This window comes from Tenrec ecaudatus, chromosome 5, assembly GCF_050624435.1.
Source record: "Tenrec ecaudatus isolate mTenEca1 chromosome 5, mTenEca1.hap1, whole genome shotgun sequence".
NCBI lineage: Eukaryota > Metazoa > Chordata > Mammalia > Afrosoricida > Tenrecidae > Tenrec > Tenrec ecaudatus.
In genome coordinates this window covers 144,041,530-144,057,946 of record NC_134534.1, presented here as the reverse complement: position 1 = coordinate 144,057,946, position 16,417 = coordinate 144,041,530, and the positions used below count along the sequence as shown (strand labels likewise).

The 16,417-nt window shown below is 48.4% G+C and overlaps 1 protein-coding gene across 4 annotated transcripts in view; it reads right to left on the bottom strand.

Moving 5' to 3' along the window:
- Positions 1-12,800: 12,800 nt before the first annotated feature.
- The window catches only part of FHIT (fragile histidine triad diadenosine triphosphatase), a 1,786,389-nt gene continuing 1,782,772 nt past the window's right edge, over positions 12,801-16,417 (bottom strand). For all 4 annotated transcript variants that reach the window (XM_075550745.1, XM_075550742.1, XM_075550743.1 and 1 more), the window contains one exon: positions 12,801-13,079. The gene's annotated coding sequence lies outside the window, so the exon portion shown is untranslated. The remainder of the gene's footprint in view (positions 13,080-16,417) is intronic.

The window sequence follows — 16,417 nt, the reverse complement described above, 5'->3', positions numbered from 1 at the left end:
TCTGAAGGCCGTTAATACTTAGCAGTGGGAGTGTACCTAAGTAGAATTTAATAATGTTTCCTTTCCTTTTATATGGATTCTTACAGCGTTGTATTCCTTTTTGCCATGAGCTCCTATTTATGGCAAAGGATACTGGTTTTCTACTTGCTGAAGCAATTTAAGATTATCTTCTTATCTACTAAATTTAAAATTAGAGTTGAGCAAAAAATAAAAAGTAAACAACATAGACATTAAGCAGGCAGCAACACATAGAATGTTGGGAAGGTTTCCCAGGATGAAGTTTGGTAAAAGACACCGTGAATAATACATGCTCTCTTTCTTTGTGGCTCACCATCCTGGTGGATCCTTCTTACCTTGACGTCAGATAATTGCTGAAAGTCTCGATGCATTTGGAAGGCCATGCTCTCCAGAGCAACAAAGATGACATAGTCTCTGAGAACATTTTACCTGGACCCTAACAGTGAGTGCAGTCTGCCCAGGGAGAAGGCTCAGGGATTTAGAGTCTAGTCCACTTGGGTTTGCATCTCTGTCAGGAAGATGTCATCACAGATTCTGGAACCACTGTTCCTAAGGTCAAATCCTGGCTCTGACACCTGATACCCAATACCTAATAACACAGGCAAGTTTTATATCTTTTATGCTACAATTTCTCCTATCGTAAAATGTGATGGACGACAGACAAGGGAGTAAAGGGAGACATGGGACAGTGCAAAACATGAAAAAAATAATCATTTATAAATTATCAAAGTTCAAGAGGGAGTGGGAGGGAGGTGAAAAATGAGGAGTTGGTACCAAAATGCTTTGAAAACGATGATGGCAGCATATGTATAAATGTGCTTGACATAATGGATATATGTATGGATTGTGATAAGAGTTGTACAAGCCCACAATAAAATGATTTTTAAAATATACAGACCAATATAAAAATGTGATAACAGAGTTTGTTGGAAAGATCGAACTCCTTAATGATATAAAGTGTCTAGAAAAATGCCTAGGACATAATTTTTCTTGTTGTCTCCATCATTTTCAGCATCACTTTGGGTAGCAACCTTTCTGTGCCTCACTGTTCTTGTTTACAAAATCAGGCCATCACTCTTTGCCTCAAGAAATCATTAGTACATGACTGAAAACCCTCAATGCCAGACCCCCGCTATTTCTTTGCCCTGAAAACATGACATTGGCATGAACAAGAGGTACCTCCAGAGAGAGATCTTTGGCCTTTGAGCCTTCCTTCATTTTGAATGGACGAACCCCCTACCCTGGGGCTTGTGAGCCCAGATGCCTCTTCCTACATGGATCCAGTGAAGATGCTCAAGATGCATGGGGGGGGGGGGGCAAATACAAATGCCAGTTGTTCAAAGTGGCACTTTGGCTACGTGACGGAGTTCCCTGACTACCTAAGCAAAGCAAACTCATCCTATTTGTAGAGGCCTTTGAAAATCATCAGATTCCTGCTCTAGCATGAGTGAGCTCCTTTTCTCTCAGGATAGAAAAACGGAGATCTTTGAAGCCAGAGTTTAAACCCAGGCTGGTTCTCTTGGCTTAAGTTAGCACCATTTTATTCAGATGGTAGTGAGCTGAATTTGCCTCGCCTCTCCCTTTGTTCATCTACTATCGATCTAAACTAATCACTTAATTAGCCCAGACAAGAAGTCTTCTGCAGTGTTAAATAATTCTACAAACCAACTGGAGGAGCTTGAGTGGCTTGATTGGATTTACTTGCAGTTCATTACCTCGAGACTAAGATATGTTAAATGCAGTGCCTAGAAAACAAGCTAGATTGCACGTTGAGAACAAATTCTGTTTTCTTGATAGTAATTTTTTTAAAGAAGAAGAACATTCCTATGAGCCACTCGTTTTCAGCGTGTGATCCCTGGACCACAAGTGTCAGCAGTACCTGTGGACTTCTGAGCCAAGCACTCTCGGCTCGCTCTAAGACCAGAGATGTTTGCTGTTAGTTGCCCTCGGTCCCTTTCAATTCAAGACAACCCCCCATTTCCAGGCTGTGCCCTTTTGGAAGTATAAGGTTTATTTGGACGCGAAAACAGAATCAAAGACCCAATTAACAGAGTTTTAGAAGCAGGCTTTATTGAGAAGCTTGCGGGCAGGTTCAGCAACTCAGGTTATTCCTTTTGAAGCCACACCGGGAAAAAATTCTGGCGGCCTTTTTATGCCCACTGCTGGCAGGCACAGCTGGGGAGGATCTGTGCACACAGGTACTTCAGAAGGGAAAAGGTCGTTAATGTTATCTATATGTCAGGGACAGGTGGAGTGACCATATCTTCAGAAAACATTCTGGCTTTGGGACGAGCTGGTTCTGGGAATTTGGGGTTGGGGTTGGGAGGTCAGTTAGGGGTCAGTCTTGAGAGCTAAGATGGAGGTGTAGGACTCAAAATGGAGTCTGTTGTGCCAAGACCAGACATTTCAGAACCTGCCTTATAGGGAAAAGGGACGACATTAGTCCATTTCTGTAACTGCTTCCTGTGGGTAGTGGACGAAGACCAAGGGGAGGGGCTTGTCAGGCAGAGTATTGGGAGTTCCAGCTTGACACAGGGTGGAGGGGTTGGTATTGCTGTAGCATCATCTGGTGAACTGCTATACTGGTGATTTCACGGAGTTGACTTTGCAGTAGCTGGATGAGACAAGGAGCAATTAACAGCAAAATTATAACTAAAATTATGGGCCCTAGTATGGGAACTAGGAAGGAGTACAGAGCAGAGTTCCATCAGGAAGAAGATCCGTCTGTTCTGAATCTGGTGTTTTGCAGCTCACAGTTTAGCTTGTGGAGGGTCTGGACTCTAGTTTCCACAATTCCCGACTCATTGATGTAATAACAGCATTCTTCTGGAGGAAGAGTCCGGTTCCTCCTTTTTCAGCCGTGATGAGGTCTAAAGCGCGGCAGTTCTGCAAGGCAACTTGGGCAACAGTGGTTATTTGTCTCTGCAGGGAGTCTAGAGACTTGGCAGAGGCATCAACTGCCAGCTGGAAGCGTGCGGATAACTTGTCTGCTGTGATGACAGAGTGTCCTAGGGCCCCGCCGCTGAGTCCTACTGCAACTGCTGCTGAGGCTAAGGAGATGCCCACTGCTATCAGGAGGAAAATGGTTCTTTTAGTTTGGCAACTGTATACCTGGATGTATTTGTCCTGGAACTCAGCTGGAGTGTATATAGTGAGCTGTGGAACCAGAGTGATGGGCAGGCACAAAAGGGTAGAGGTGGAACTGATGTTCAAATGCTTAGTGAGTGTATAGTTGCACCAAAAGAAACATCCTTCTGGGGCTGTTGGTGGTTTGGAGGGGATTTGGGTGACATTACATGTCTGTGTAGATGCATTGGAGTAGCAAAAGGGCACGTGAGTGTTTTCTGATTGGATGTACAGAGGGACGTTGGGGATGGTTATGGGTTTTGTGGTCTTTACGTTGGATGAAAATGACAGGACAGGAGTCGGTACTGCTACCAGAGGAGGGCGTTCTAGGGCCGCACACATAAGGCAGGTGGAGAGGTTGCCTTGTCCAGCAAGGTTGGCGATGGCCAGTTCCTGCTGCAGCAGGGTGAGCCAGGAGAAGGGAGACTCAGAAGGTTTGGAAATTTGGTTAGTGAGTTGATGTTCTTGGATCTGAATATTACGGTGGATGGTTGATTGGACCTGGACTAGCAACCTCCATATGAACAGTCTGGATACTGGGTAACTATCCATGACTGCACATGCCAACTACCTGGGACCGGGCTGGTCCACCTGTTATCCTATGGGTCGGGGACGGTTAACGTGAACTGTGTTCCCGACCAATAGAGCCGGTGGGACCTGGTTATGGGGTAGGAGTGAGCATGGTGGATATTACAGGACCTCCATGGGCACCCTAGAAGGAGGAAAAATTGAGAGAAAGAGAGGAGGCACAGCCAGAGGGGGGGGGGGGCTAATCAGCTGTGGCAAGGATTTTTCCCTGGCCAGTAAGCCTTATGCTGAGTTTATTTCTGGGAAGGCGGGTGTAATTTTTGCTAAGGAAAAATTTCCAGGCGAAAGGGGAAGTTATACTAGGCTTATCTGGCTGGTTTGGTGAGGCGAGTGAGACTGAGAGACATAGGACCAGTAGACTGAGCAGACCACTGGGAGCCATGGTCAGAGTTTACTGCTGCCTTGACTCAGGACAAATGTACCCAGAAATCTATTCCAAGGACTTTGATTGCAGAGGGAGTGGTAAATATGACAGTGTAGGGGCTTTCCCACCGGGGTGCTAAGGGTTTGGGTGCTAGGGATTTAATTAACACAGCATCTCCAGGATGCACTGGTTTTGGGTGATTAGCAGAGGTCGGAGAGGGTTCGGGGATAGCTGAGTTGGAGTGTTGTCTAAGAAGGTTGCGGAGCAAGGACAAGTATGGGAGGTATGGAGCTAGCGGAAGGCAAGCAGTTGAAGGAAGAGGCGAGAAAAGGAAGGGCTGTCTGTAGAGTATTTCAAAAGGACTGAGGCCGGATGGCTCCCGAGGGGTCGCGCGAAGGCGAGTAAGAGCAAAGGGTAATAGTTGAGGCCAAGAAAGTTGCAGTTCTAGGGAGAGTTTGGTGAGCTGTTGTTTTATGAGACCGTTAGCTTGCTCAACCTTACCAGAAGACTGGGGGTGTAGGCTGCGTGGGATTTCCAGCAGATGCCCAGTGAGGCACTAACTGCCTGCTGCACCTTAGATATGAAGGCTGGCCATTGTCCGACTGGATTGAAGCAGGCTGGCCAAAACGAGGAATGGTGTTTTGAAGAAGGTGAGCGGCGACTATGCTTGCACTTTCAGAGGAGGTGGGAAAGGCTTCGATACATCCTGAAAATGTGTCAACTATAGTAAGGAGATATTTAAACCGCTTATGCTTTGGCATGTGGGTAAAGTTTATCTACCAGTCCTGTCATGGTAGGTGCCCTCGCATCTGGTGGAACTGCTTACGAGGGTGTTGAGCTCCCTGGCTATTGGAGAGGGCACCAATGTTGCATTTTGCATGTACTGTGTTGATAGTGCCCCATAGTCCAGTGGGGTGAAATATGGGGGTTAGAAACTTGTAGAGAGCTCTTGGCCCCGTGTGTAGAGAATTGTGAATATCAGTGATGATTGTTTCCTATTGTAAATTTGGGAGAATGAGTAAGTTATATTTGTATACCCACCATTTTCGTTGAGGAAGAGAGCAGTACTGGGTGTTTCCCTGATCAGTGTAAGTTGGAGTGTAAGTGGGAGATAAAAAGCACACTGAGCTAGGAATGGGAAAGTTGTTGGGCTAAGTCAGTGACAGGATCATGCCACGGGAATGGAAACAGAAACTGGGAGTCTGGGTGAATAGGAATAGTATAAAAAAAAGGATCTTTGAGATGCAGGACGGTAAAGTGGGTAGTGCCTGCAGGGATCCGGGAAAGGAGAGTGTAGGGATTAGGGACTACAGGGGTGATGGGGACCACTGCAGCATTGATTAGGCGGAGATCCTGCACAAGGCGGTATTGTCCATTAGGTTTCTGTACTGGCAAAACAGGGGTGTTACATGGTGAGTTTACAGGGGTGAGCATACCTTATTTCAATAATCTGTCTATTATGGGATTTTCCCACTTTGCCTGAAGATTGTGGGTGGTATGCAGTATGGAGTTTTCACTCAATGCTAAGGGAAGTGTCCACCTGAAGAAAAAGAGTGGCCAGTGGATTAATGATCCAAAGGCCAATTTTATTTCCGAAGTCCAGCTTTATATATGAATGAGGCAAGGGTACATAGCTTCCATAGTGTAAAAATAGCATCCTGATACAATTACTCTAAGCACAAACAATTTCTCGGGACAGATTTAATTTTAACAAGGGCAGCTGTCTTCTCAGTTTACCCATTGCATCTCGGAACTTGGGAAAACATAAAGACACAGTGTCTTAAGAGAGTCACCAATACACTTCAGTTAAAACTCAGTGATTCTCTATAATCCCCCCTTTTTTATTTTATAGCCAACACTGAAGAGTTAAAAGGCAGCTATCTGCTGAAGCTGTGGTTTTTCCAAAAAGCTGCAGGGCAGTGAAGCAGAAGATTTGGTTTAACTCCTTCTTTACGTCTGCTTGGGTCTGCCTAACAATTCTAGTTTTGTTTGCAATAAAAGTAACCTTAGGCCTAGTTGGTGGGTTTTTGAAATTGGAAACTGGGGGCGGGGATGAGGTTGTGGAGGTGACCTGACTTAAGAGGGCTATGAAGGGGAGCGTTGCTGGAGAAGGAGATAGCCCCATGTAACTTGATTAAAATATCCCTTCCCAGCAACGGAACAGGGCACGAGGGGATAACAAAAGGAGTGTGAAAACGGAATTTTGTTGAATGTGCAAAACGGGGAGGGTTTGCCTGGGGGTTGAGGGGGATCCATCAATCCCCATGACAGAGATCTGGGAAGGAAAGGTAGGGCCTGAGTGAGAGGGGATTACAGAATAGGTAGCCCCTGTACCCGCTACCTGGAGTGTGACCCTGGGCTCGGCGAGGGTTACCAGAGTCGAGGAGCCAGGGCCTCTTCAGTCCATGAACCCCAGCAGCTCCATACATTACAGCTCTGTGTCTGGAGCTTCCTAGATCTCGGCGCCTTGGCTTTGCAGAGCCGGGGGCAGAGCCAGGGTCAGGCAGTCAGACTTCCAGTGGCCCAGCTGTTTGCACTGCGGGCAAGGCTTGGTAGGAGGCTTGGGATTAGGGCAAACTTTTGCCCAGTGGCCCTCTGGGCCACATTTGAAGCAGGCTCCTGGCAGTAGGTGCTGGTGCCCCTGGGTAGCGCGGCGATGGACGGGATTACCCGCAGGCCTTAGGGCTGCTACTAGGGCTTGGGAATGGAGGCTAACCATCTGTTGGACCCTCGCCTGGCGAGTGGCCTCAGCCGTCTCCTCCTGAGCGTTGAAAATTTTAAATGCCATTTTTACCAGATCCTGTATAGGGGTTTCAGGGCCCTACTCAGCCTTTTTCAGCTTCTTTCTGATGGCAGGGGCTGACTGAGAGATGAAGTGAGAGGCTAAGATAGAGGCCCCGCTTTTAGACCCTGGGTCAAAACGAGTGTACTTTGTGTGAGTGCCTCCTGGAGGCGGTTAAGAAAAAGAGCAGGGTTCTCATCTGCCTTTTGAGTAACTTTTCTCAGTTTGTCATAGTTGACAACCTTGTTGGAGACTGTTTCCAGACCTCTAAGAGGTACCTGAGCATGAGGTTTCTATGAGGAAGGTCAGACCCCCGGGCGGGTAATTCCAACCGGGGTCCTCTATTGGGATGGCATCCACCCACAAGAGGACATTTGGGTCAATAGTGTAGTCTTTGTCTGCTAGCTGGCGGCCTGCATCGTTCCTCAGAGGTGAGGGTGGAAGCAAGGATCCCTTGGATGTCATGCCAGGTTAAATCATATGTTTGGGAAATGTAGGTATATTCTTTAATAAACTTAAGAGGGGTCTGCCGAGAAAGAGCCCAGGCGAGTCTCTATCTGTGACAGGTCCTGTAAGGAAAAAGGGACGTGGACTTGAACGAGTCCTTCTATGCCTGCAACCTCTCTTAATGGACAAAGGGCAGCGGGAGGGTTGTGGGAGCAGGTATGAGAGGCAACTGGTGAGGACAGGGGAGAGCTATCAAGCGGGTGATTGGACGGCACAATGGGCAGGGGGAGACAGATAGGGTGCCAGGAACAGCGCGCTGAGGAGCGCGGCTGTCTCTTCAGGGGTTTGATAGCAGGTTCCTTCTGCTGAGGGGATTGCGCTAACAGTATTTGGTGGGTGGAACAATGGCTACAGAGATCAGGGTGGGAACGCAAGTCCCAAAAATCCTGCACATAGGGGACTTCAGAATCCTTACCAGTCCTCCCGCAGAAATTGTCCAGGTCCTGTAGAACGTTGAAATCGAAAGTTCCAGTCGGAAGCCAATGTGACTGGTTGTTAAGCTGGTACTGGGGCCAGACAACTTGGGAGAGGAACAACAAGTTTTTTCTTTACAAGGTCTGAGTATACTCCAGGCTGGAGAAAATTTTTTTAAGAGAGAGCCCAGTGGAGTCAATGGGTCGATTTTGGACTACCTGGTGCCCATGGTGAGAGTAAGAGGGAGGAGAAGACAGAGATTCAGCTTACAGACAATGCAGAGGTGTCAATAGGAAACACACAGCCAGGTCAAACAGCCCTAGGCCAGCCCTCTGAGAGTTAGTCCAGTCTGGGGGACAGCTGCCGAGAGGCCTATTGCCAACAGTCCCGTCAGTGGTGGGACCATCAGAAAGTGAATGCCAGTGCAATAGGCAAAAGGCCACACAGAAAGAGGGAAAGGCAGTGAGCAGAGACAAGGTTCAGCTTTCTTGGTGAGCAGGACCAGGCAGGATGCACCTAGGCATCTCCAAGTGAGTCCTGGCTGGGATGGCAGTGAAGGACGGGGAGGGATTGGCAAGACGTCTCAAGAACAATCACTCCCCAAGGCCCCTGGGACCAATGGAAGGAGAAATCCCTTTGCAGCCACATCTCAGGTGGGAAGACTCCTGTGGAGTTTAGGAAAGCTGAAACCAAGCCCCAAACCCGGAGGGAGGGAGTGAGAGAGAGATAGAGAGAGGGAGTGAGAGAGAGATAGAGAGGGAGTGAGAGAGAGAGGGAGGGAGGGAGGGAGAGAGAGGGAGAGGGGGGAGTGAGAGAGAGAGGGAGGGAGAGAGGGAGTGAGAGAGAGGGAGTGAAAGAGAGAGGGGGAGTGAGAGAGAGAGGGAGTGAGAGAAAGGGAGAGAGAGGGAGTGAGAGAGAGACAGTGAGAGGGGGGAGGGAGAGAGGGAGCGAGGGAGTGAGAGGGGGAGCGGGGGAGGGGGAGGGGGAGGGAGGGAGAGAGGGGGGGGGAGGGAGAGAGGGGGGGAGGGAGGGAGAGAGGGGGGGAGGGAGGGAGAGAGGGGGGGAGGGAGGGAGAGGGGGGGGGAGGGAGAGGGGGGGGAGGGAGGGAGAGGGGGAGGGAGAGAGGGAGGGGGAGGGAGAGAGAGAGGGGGAGGGAGAGAGAGGGGGAGGGAGAGAGAGGGGGAGGGAGAGAGAGGGGGAGGGAGAGAGAGGGGGAGGGAGAGAGAGGGGGAGGGAGAGGGGGGGGAGGGAGAGGGGGGGGGAAAGGAGAGAGGGGGGGGAGGGAGAGAGGGGGGGAGGGAGAGGGAGGGCATTGACAAATACGGATTCTCAGTCAACTGAGTTTCCCTCTCAACTGATGACCTGGAGACAGGAGATGTGCGTGCTTGCCTTAGTCGATGAGGAGAGCTGCAAGGCAGCGCATGGGGATCTTTTGTGTCCACTACTCCTGCCTGTTGAGAAGCAATGTGGCACAGAGGACAGCCAGGTGTCCGTAGGAAGCACGGCGTGTGCTCTTAATAGAGTGTGACCTTAAATGAGTCTTAAATCCCATCAACTTCACTTTCCTCATTTAGAAAAGGAAGTTAATATTTACCTTACAGATGTTCTGTTTGAATTGTGGAACCAGCACCGAGTACAGGCAACAACACCTGTAACACACTAGGTGTCGACTAAATAGTTGTCAAACAAATAAGAGGAAAGCAAGGGGAAAGAAGACATTTAGGTTTGTTGATTACTGTGAGAGACATGTAGCCATGTTTTGAAAATGCCTAACCAAGTGAACCACTGCACAGCCATGTGCCTCCACACAATTGTCTCCCTGCCTGAGCCCATTGCTGCAGCCACTGTGTCAGTCATGTCCTTGAGGGCCTCCCCCTCCTGTACTGCCCCTCCTCTTTATCAAGTAAGGTGTCCTTCTCTGGGGACTGCTCTCTCCTGACAATAGGTCCCAATCTTGCTATCTTCGCCTTGGAGGAGCACTCTGGTATCACTGCTTCCAAGACAGATCAGACAGACAGATCGATTTGTTCTGTCTTGCCACCCATGGTACTTTGAGTATTCTTCTCCAGCACCACCATTCACATGCACCGATTCTGCTTCGGTCTTCCTTGTTCAATCTTGTTCGGTTTAACGCTCACACGCATGAGGCAATGGGGCGGACCAGGGCCTTAGTCCCCAGAGTCAAATCTTTGCTCAACACTCTGAACTTATATGGCTGAGTGATGCAGTACTAATTATTTTCTATAACTTACTAATTAAGTACAAATTATATTACTCTGAAGGATTTCTAGATCTGATGGTCATTAACCCTTTGGCTAACACATATTATCTCAGAATCACGGTAAACATTTTTGTAATGTGTTTTGTAATGTTATGAGACATTGCATTATGAAGAGATAAAATTATCATCAGTCGCCTTTCTTTGCATGATTAAAGAGGTGGTTTGACTGCTGAAATGTTAGAATATCCTCTGCCTTGTTTTAATTGTCACTCTCCCATTGAACATTTTTTTTCTTATGAAAGACCAACATGCCAATCCAATAGACAGTGCAGGACAGAAATTAGTCATTGTATGTACTATGAGGCCTAGTTAGCAATTCTCCAAAGAGCATGGGTTTTGGGGGAGGAATCAGACCTGAGTTCAAATCCCTAATCCTACTACCTACCAGCTTTGTGACACTGAGCAAGTTAACATAACCCTTGGGTATGAATCTTACAGGGTTTAAATAAGCTAACATTGGTAGACATAATGACAGTGTTTGTACAGCAAAAACGGCTATCTTTCTCTCATCAGCATGTTGAGCTGGTACAATCAAGAGATACGGGCCAATGGGGAAAATGAAGCACACCTCAGTCTGAGGCTTGAGTAGAAGGAAGGAGGACAGAGTAGGTAAGAAAGCACAACCTGCTGGGTATTTGGGTTCAGGAAGAGATAACATGAAATAGCAACTGCCCAAGAGTTTTTCAGACTTTAATATTTTCTCCATGTAGTTTTCCATAATTGCTGCAAGCAAACCAGGCTCTTCTAGTAAATGAGGTTCTTGTGAGGCACCATTGAGTTGACTCAGGCTCACCGTGACCATGTGGCAAACAGAGCAAACTATTGCCTGGTCATCTTGATGGAGCCCATTGCTTTAGCAAATGGGAGAGTTAGTGGTTTTTCTGATGTTTATATCAGCAAGCTTTTAGCAATGTTTGAAACATCTCAAAAGCAGGGGTCCTCAAACTACAGCCTGCTGGCCACATGTGGCCCATCAAGGACATTTATCTGGCCCACTGGGTGTTTTTTGCCTAGTTTTGTTATTTACTTCAAAATAAGATATGTGCAGTGTGCATAGGAATTAGTTCATAGTTCGTTTTTTTAACTATAGTCCAGCCCTCCAACAGGTCTGAGGGACCATGAACTGGCCCCCTGTTGAAGAAGTTTGAGGACCCCTGCAAAGACACCGTAAATAGTCCTGGTCAATTAGCATGCCTACAAGCTACATAAGGACTTAAAGGGGTTGCCCTTGAACTAGAGGATGAACCTATTGTCTCCAAAATTAAGGGAAGGGCTGGAATGGGATAAATCCATGGAGGATCAGGTAAAAATGAGGCACTTGCAGGGTTTTAAAATTTCAGTAGACCCGAGGTATGACCCAACTGACTGGCCTGCCGGGGATGATGGGCTCATTTCACCCTTGAATCAAAGCTATGGCGTGAACGGTGCAAAAGGCAACAAGCACTTGCTTGCAAAACCAGAGAGAGGACCAGGGTTTGCCTGCTGGGGGTAAGAGAGAAGGTTACTTGGGGTGGTCTGGTCTGGACCACACATCAGCAACCGCCAGGTTGGTGACAGAATACTTGTCCTTGGGTTCTTCTTTCGTGGCATTTTATCTTCTGAGCATGCCCTGTTCTGACCACAGTGCTGCTTTCTTTCAGCAAAACAACCCCAAAGAACCAGATGGGTTCACAGTTCAAACAAAGTACGACATATTCATCGTGACCAAGGAATAGAGTTCCAGGTAAAGACATGCGCTAAGGTTTTCAAGCAGGTGTCACAGGGTTAGATCCAGCTTATACCCGTAACAGATCAGAAACCAGATGCCCGATGTGGTAGCTTGATGAGTGCCTCTAGTGCCACCCAAAATATTCCTATTGTGTCCCCGAAAATATGTGTCCCATTTCCTGATTTGGAGCTGTTGTTGTGGTGGCTGCTTCTGTTGTGAGGTGCCGTCGAGCCCGCTCTGACCCCTAGCGACCCTGTGCACAACAGCAGGACACACTGCCCGCTCCTGCACCAGCCTCACAATGGTTCCCAGGCTCGAGTCTCTGGTTGTAGCCCGTCTGTCAATCTATCTGGGCAAGGGTCTTCCTCTTTTCTTGCTGCCCCCTTCCGTGACCAAGCACGGTGTCTTTTCCTGGGATTGGTCTCTCCTGACAACATGTCCAAACTATGTGAAACAAAGTCTCATCATCCTTGGAGCCTGCTGGCTGAACTTCTTCTAAGACAATTTGTTTGTCCTTTTGGCTGTCTATGGTACTTTCAATATTCATCACCAACACTAATCCGTATGCCTTGAGTCGTCTTTGTTCTTCCTTATTCAAGGTCCCACTTCTACATGCATGGGAAGGGGGGAGGAGAGAGATTCTTAAGCCAATATCAGAAGCGTTTCCTGGGCCTTTCTTCACATTCTTACCCCTCAAACAGCCCACCCAAGTTGTCAGATTTACCGCCTTACATGTTTCTTGGTTTCATGAAGCTAATGTCATCAAATTCCCCCAAGCCCTGTGATCTCACAGTCCGGGCAGGAGGAGCCCCTAACCCAGGAAGCTGTGCATGTCTCTTCTATTAGCTTAGCTACAAATGTCAAAGCCAAAGGAACCTTGGGCTTACAGGAAGTGCATTTCTTCTAAGAGGTCAACGTCCACAGCCTTGCCTTCTAGAGGCTCCCAAATATCAAGTTTTCAGTTAGCCAACACACGGGATAAATATTTTAACTATGATTTTATTTCCACCCAAGCCAAGGGACAACTTAGGAAAGGTTCTATTCGAAGTACATAGCCGAGAAAGTGTGGAAAGGCCGCCAGAGTTGCTGCTTGGAAGTGAATCTGTCAATCACCGTGATTGAAATGTAACCCCAATGGCTTCCGCAAGTGTAATAAGAAAATGCTTTGAGAAAGGTTGCAGAGTTGCAGGATATGACAAAGGCTGCTTAGCTTCATTTCCAACGCCGAGAAGTCCTAGAGAAGGAGGCCCATTCCCACACGCCTTGGGATTTGTGCGAGCTACTTGTGTGCCTGGAAATGACAGAACATAAAAACAAACATTTAGTTAGAAACAATGGCATGTTTGAGTCATGTCGATAAACAGAATTAAAGTGTGCCTCCTGCTCTTTGGTTAGATTGGCGTCAACATGTTCTGAGAGGCCCACCTTGTTGGGGGCAGATTATGTGCCAGGGCTGGGTAGGGGTTACTCCAACCCTGCCGATGCCTGTCCTCTCTGCAGCCGCACCAGGTTCTGTGACCTCTGCCCCCAGCCTGTACCACACAAGGTGAACTGTTGGGCCCCTTGAGTGTCTCCTTTATGGCCACGGAGCTTACACACCAGTGAAACCATTTCATATCTTTCTTAAGGCAAGGTTGGCTTCCTCACTCGAGCCACTATAAGAATTTTCCGATGAGCTTATTAAAAACCACGTCCTGCTCTCTGACCCCCAAATGCTGTCTGAGCAGGTCTTGACAGAGGTCTAAGACTTTGTGATTTTAACAAACTCTCCATATGACTCTGAGGTAGGTGTTCAGTCCCAGAATGACAAAAAACATTGTGTGGCAGACAGTTTGCTTACTATTTTTTTTTCTTCTTAAATGATTTTATTGTGGTTTCCGTGCCAGTTTACAGAGCCGGTTAAAGTCCCACTTAACAATTGGTGCACACATTGCTCAGTGACATTGTTAACATTTTCCCTGGAGGTTTGACAGTGATCATTCCCTCCCTTCTGGGTGTTTCCCTGTCCTCTTACCCTTCTCTCTCTGTTCTAGAGAGGCAGAGCCTGTTTTGTTGTTGTTTGTTTGTTTCAAGGTCAAGGTCTGTCAAGGATTTGGGTGAGGTCTAAAAGAAGTCATTTCTACTTGTTGTAAAATAGGCAATTGGGAGAAAGTCCTTTACTCCCATCTGAGAAGAGAATACAAACAGTTCCTGGGAGTTTAGTCCAGGTCCAACCCTGCTAGAGCTTAAGTAAATATTCCAGAGTTCTGATCCCCTGCCTCCACCCCCAAAGGAGAACTGGCTGGACTCTGGGCTTCTGGGTCTGGATTGTTTCCCAGTAAAGTAGGTATGGTCAAGAATTGGACTAGCGGCAGCTCCTCCCTTGGAGGACTTTAGAAAGAACAGAGTGGTGCTGTAAAGAGAAGAGTCCATTGTGAGGGGTGGGGGTGGGGAGGGCTTCATGGATTCCATGTCAGGCAAGGTGGGGAAGGTGGGAAGTGAGAGCAACAGTACGTAGGGATTGAGCCCGCCGTCAGGGGCGTGACGCATGAAGAGGTTTTGAGAAATTTGTTGGAACGCATAAATGCAAGGCAAAGGATGGTAGTGAGGACTTCAGTGGTGTTTCAGGTGCCTTTTGGTCCTTGTGGTTTGGTTGCAGGTCTGAGGATGTGTAGGCCAAGGAGGCTCAGTTCCCAGAACACAGACTCCTGCAAGCTGCCAATGTGTCGTTCAGGAGCAGCCCCACCCTGTGATGGATTACCACCGCCACCTCCTTGAGGTCGCATTATCACACACTCAGTCTCTGCTACAGGGTAGTGTTCTCTGTGAGTCTGCGGGTCAGTCATTGCTATTCAGTCTGTTCTTACCCATGGCTGCCGCAGGCCACCTTGCCAGGGCCAGGGCCATCTTCCCCATCACTGGTGAGCTCCAGTGCTGTGAGAGCGTTCGGTGTACGGCTTCCTCTGGCAATACGATCACACAGAGGATTGTTGTTGTGATCCATAAGGTTTCATTGTCGAATCCTCTGGAGTCATTCAAGGGGCCTCTCTTCTGAGTCGGCCTTAGTCTGAAAGTTTGATGGAAACCTGTCCACCAATGGTAATCCTGAAAGTATTCCTGGTATCACTGTCCTTTGTCAATGAGTCAGCAACCTGAGTTGACACCATGCTGCAACTCAGGGTTCAAGCACAGGAACAATCGTGAAGGTGCCACAGGGCGGCGCAGTGTTGCCTTCTGTCAGGCACATGGGTCAGAACGGACTCCGTGCACCTAACCAGAACACCACCAGCAGCACCAGGCAGAGAGCAAGGGGCAGAGAATCCCTTTGGAATACTAATTAGTCCCTTCTGGGATCCAGACCACAGATGACAGGTCCCCCTGCTTCCAACTGAAGTTAGAAGCCCTCCTGCCGGAGTGCTGGACCATGCCATCCACTCTCCCTGACTTGCTGTGAGGGGAGGGGACTGGGGTGTAGGCCGCAGTGAATGTGCCCCTCCTCCCTGCGAAGGGGACCTGTCTGGCACTGTATGACATTCAGATCATTTCCCATTGCACCCAGCACCACCCACCTTGTCTGGAGATACAGGTCATCTCCCGTTCATCCATCACTGCCCTTGTCCTTGAACAATTATTGACTTTGAGTCGGAGGCACCTGTGCAGCCCCGAAAATGGATGTGCCCTTTCTTTTCCTCCGCCTCGCCTGTCGAGGGCAGATTTATGTCCTAGGAGAAGTTCTGCTCGGTTTTATTTTTGGTCTTTTGACTGACCCACGTTATTTCCCATGCCCGCCCTTCCTGACACCAGCCCGGTGATTTCAATACCTCTACTGAAAGCTGGAGCCTTTCTGCCAGCCTGCTTACAGTGCACCTGCACCTCATTCCTCACACGGCGTTGGCATCCAGAGGGTCTGCCAAGCATCGGAACGCTCTATCTTCAGCACTTTCTTTCCCCCATGAGAAACTTATGGGCAGCTGAGTCCACCTCCAAGCCTGAATATAGTGGGTGAGCATGTCAGACTTTGAGGAGAGGAGCCGTGGGTTCAAGTTCAACCGTGTTGTGACCGGTTGAGTGTCTCAGGCAATGTAAAGCACACCTCACTGGGGCTGCACACCTCACTGAGGCCGCAGAGAGTATTTAGGAAAGAGCCTGATTATTCATATTGGTATTGCACAGCTAGCCAGGAAGCCCCAAGCAACCGAGAACCAAGGTGCACAATGAACTTTACCCAACGAATTTGGCCGTGGTCCCTAGTTTCTACGAGGTGACTTGCATTTTTTTTTAATTTATGGGGTGACCCAGTGTCTTTGCTGCTTATGGAGGACCGGTGCTATTAGAAAGTCCAACCAGCCTCTTGGGAGGGGCGAGGGCTGGGTACTGAGCTCAACGATGCTCATCATGCTAATTGAACGAAGTTTCCATAAAGACTCTGGACATGGGAGCTCGGATGAACTTCCCTGACAGACACGGCACTGAGATAGGAGGGTGACCTGTCCTGAAGTTGGACAGGTGGTCTGTTGACATGGTTTAGTAGGGTGTAGGGTGAAGGCAGAGGGGTTACAGGGGATGCTGGCTTCACCCAGGCAATGAACTGAACCACACTGGCTGCTGGAACACACTGAGGACCTCAGGCTACATTAAGCCTCTTACTAC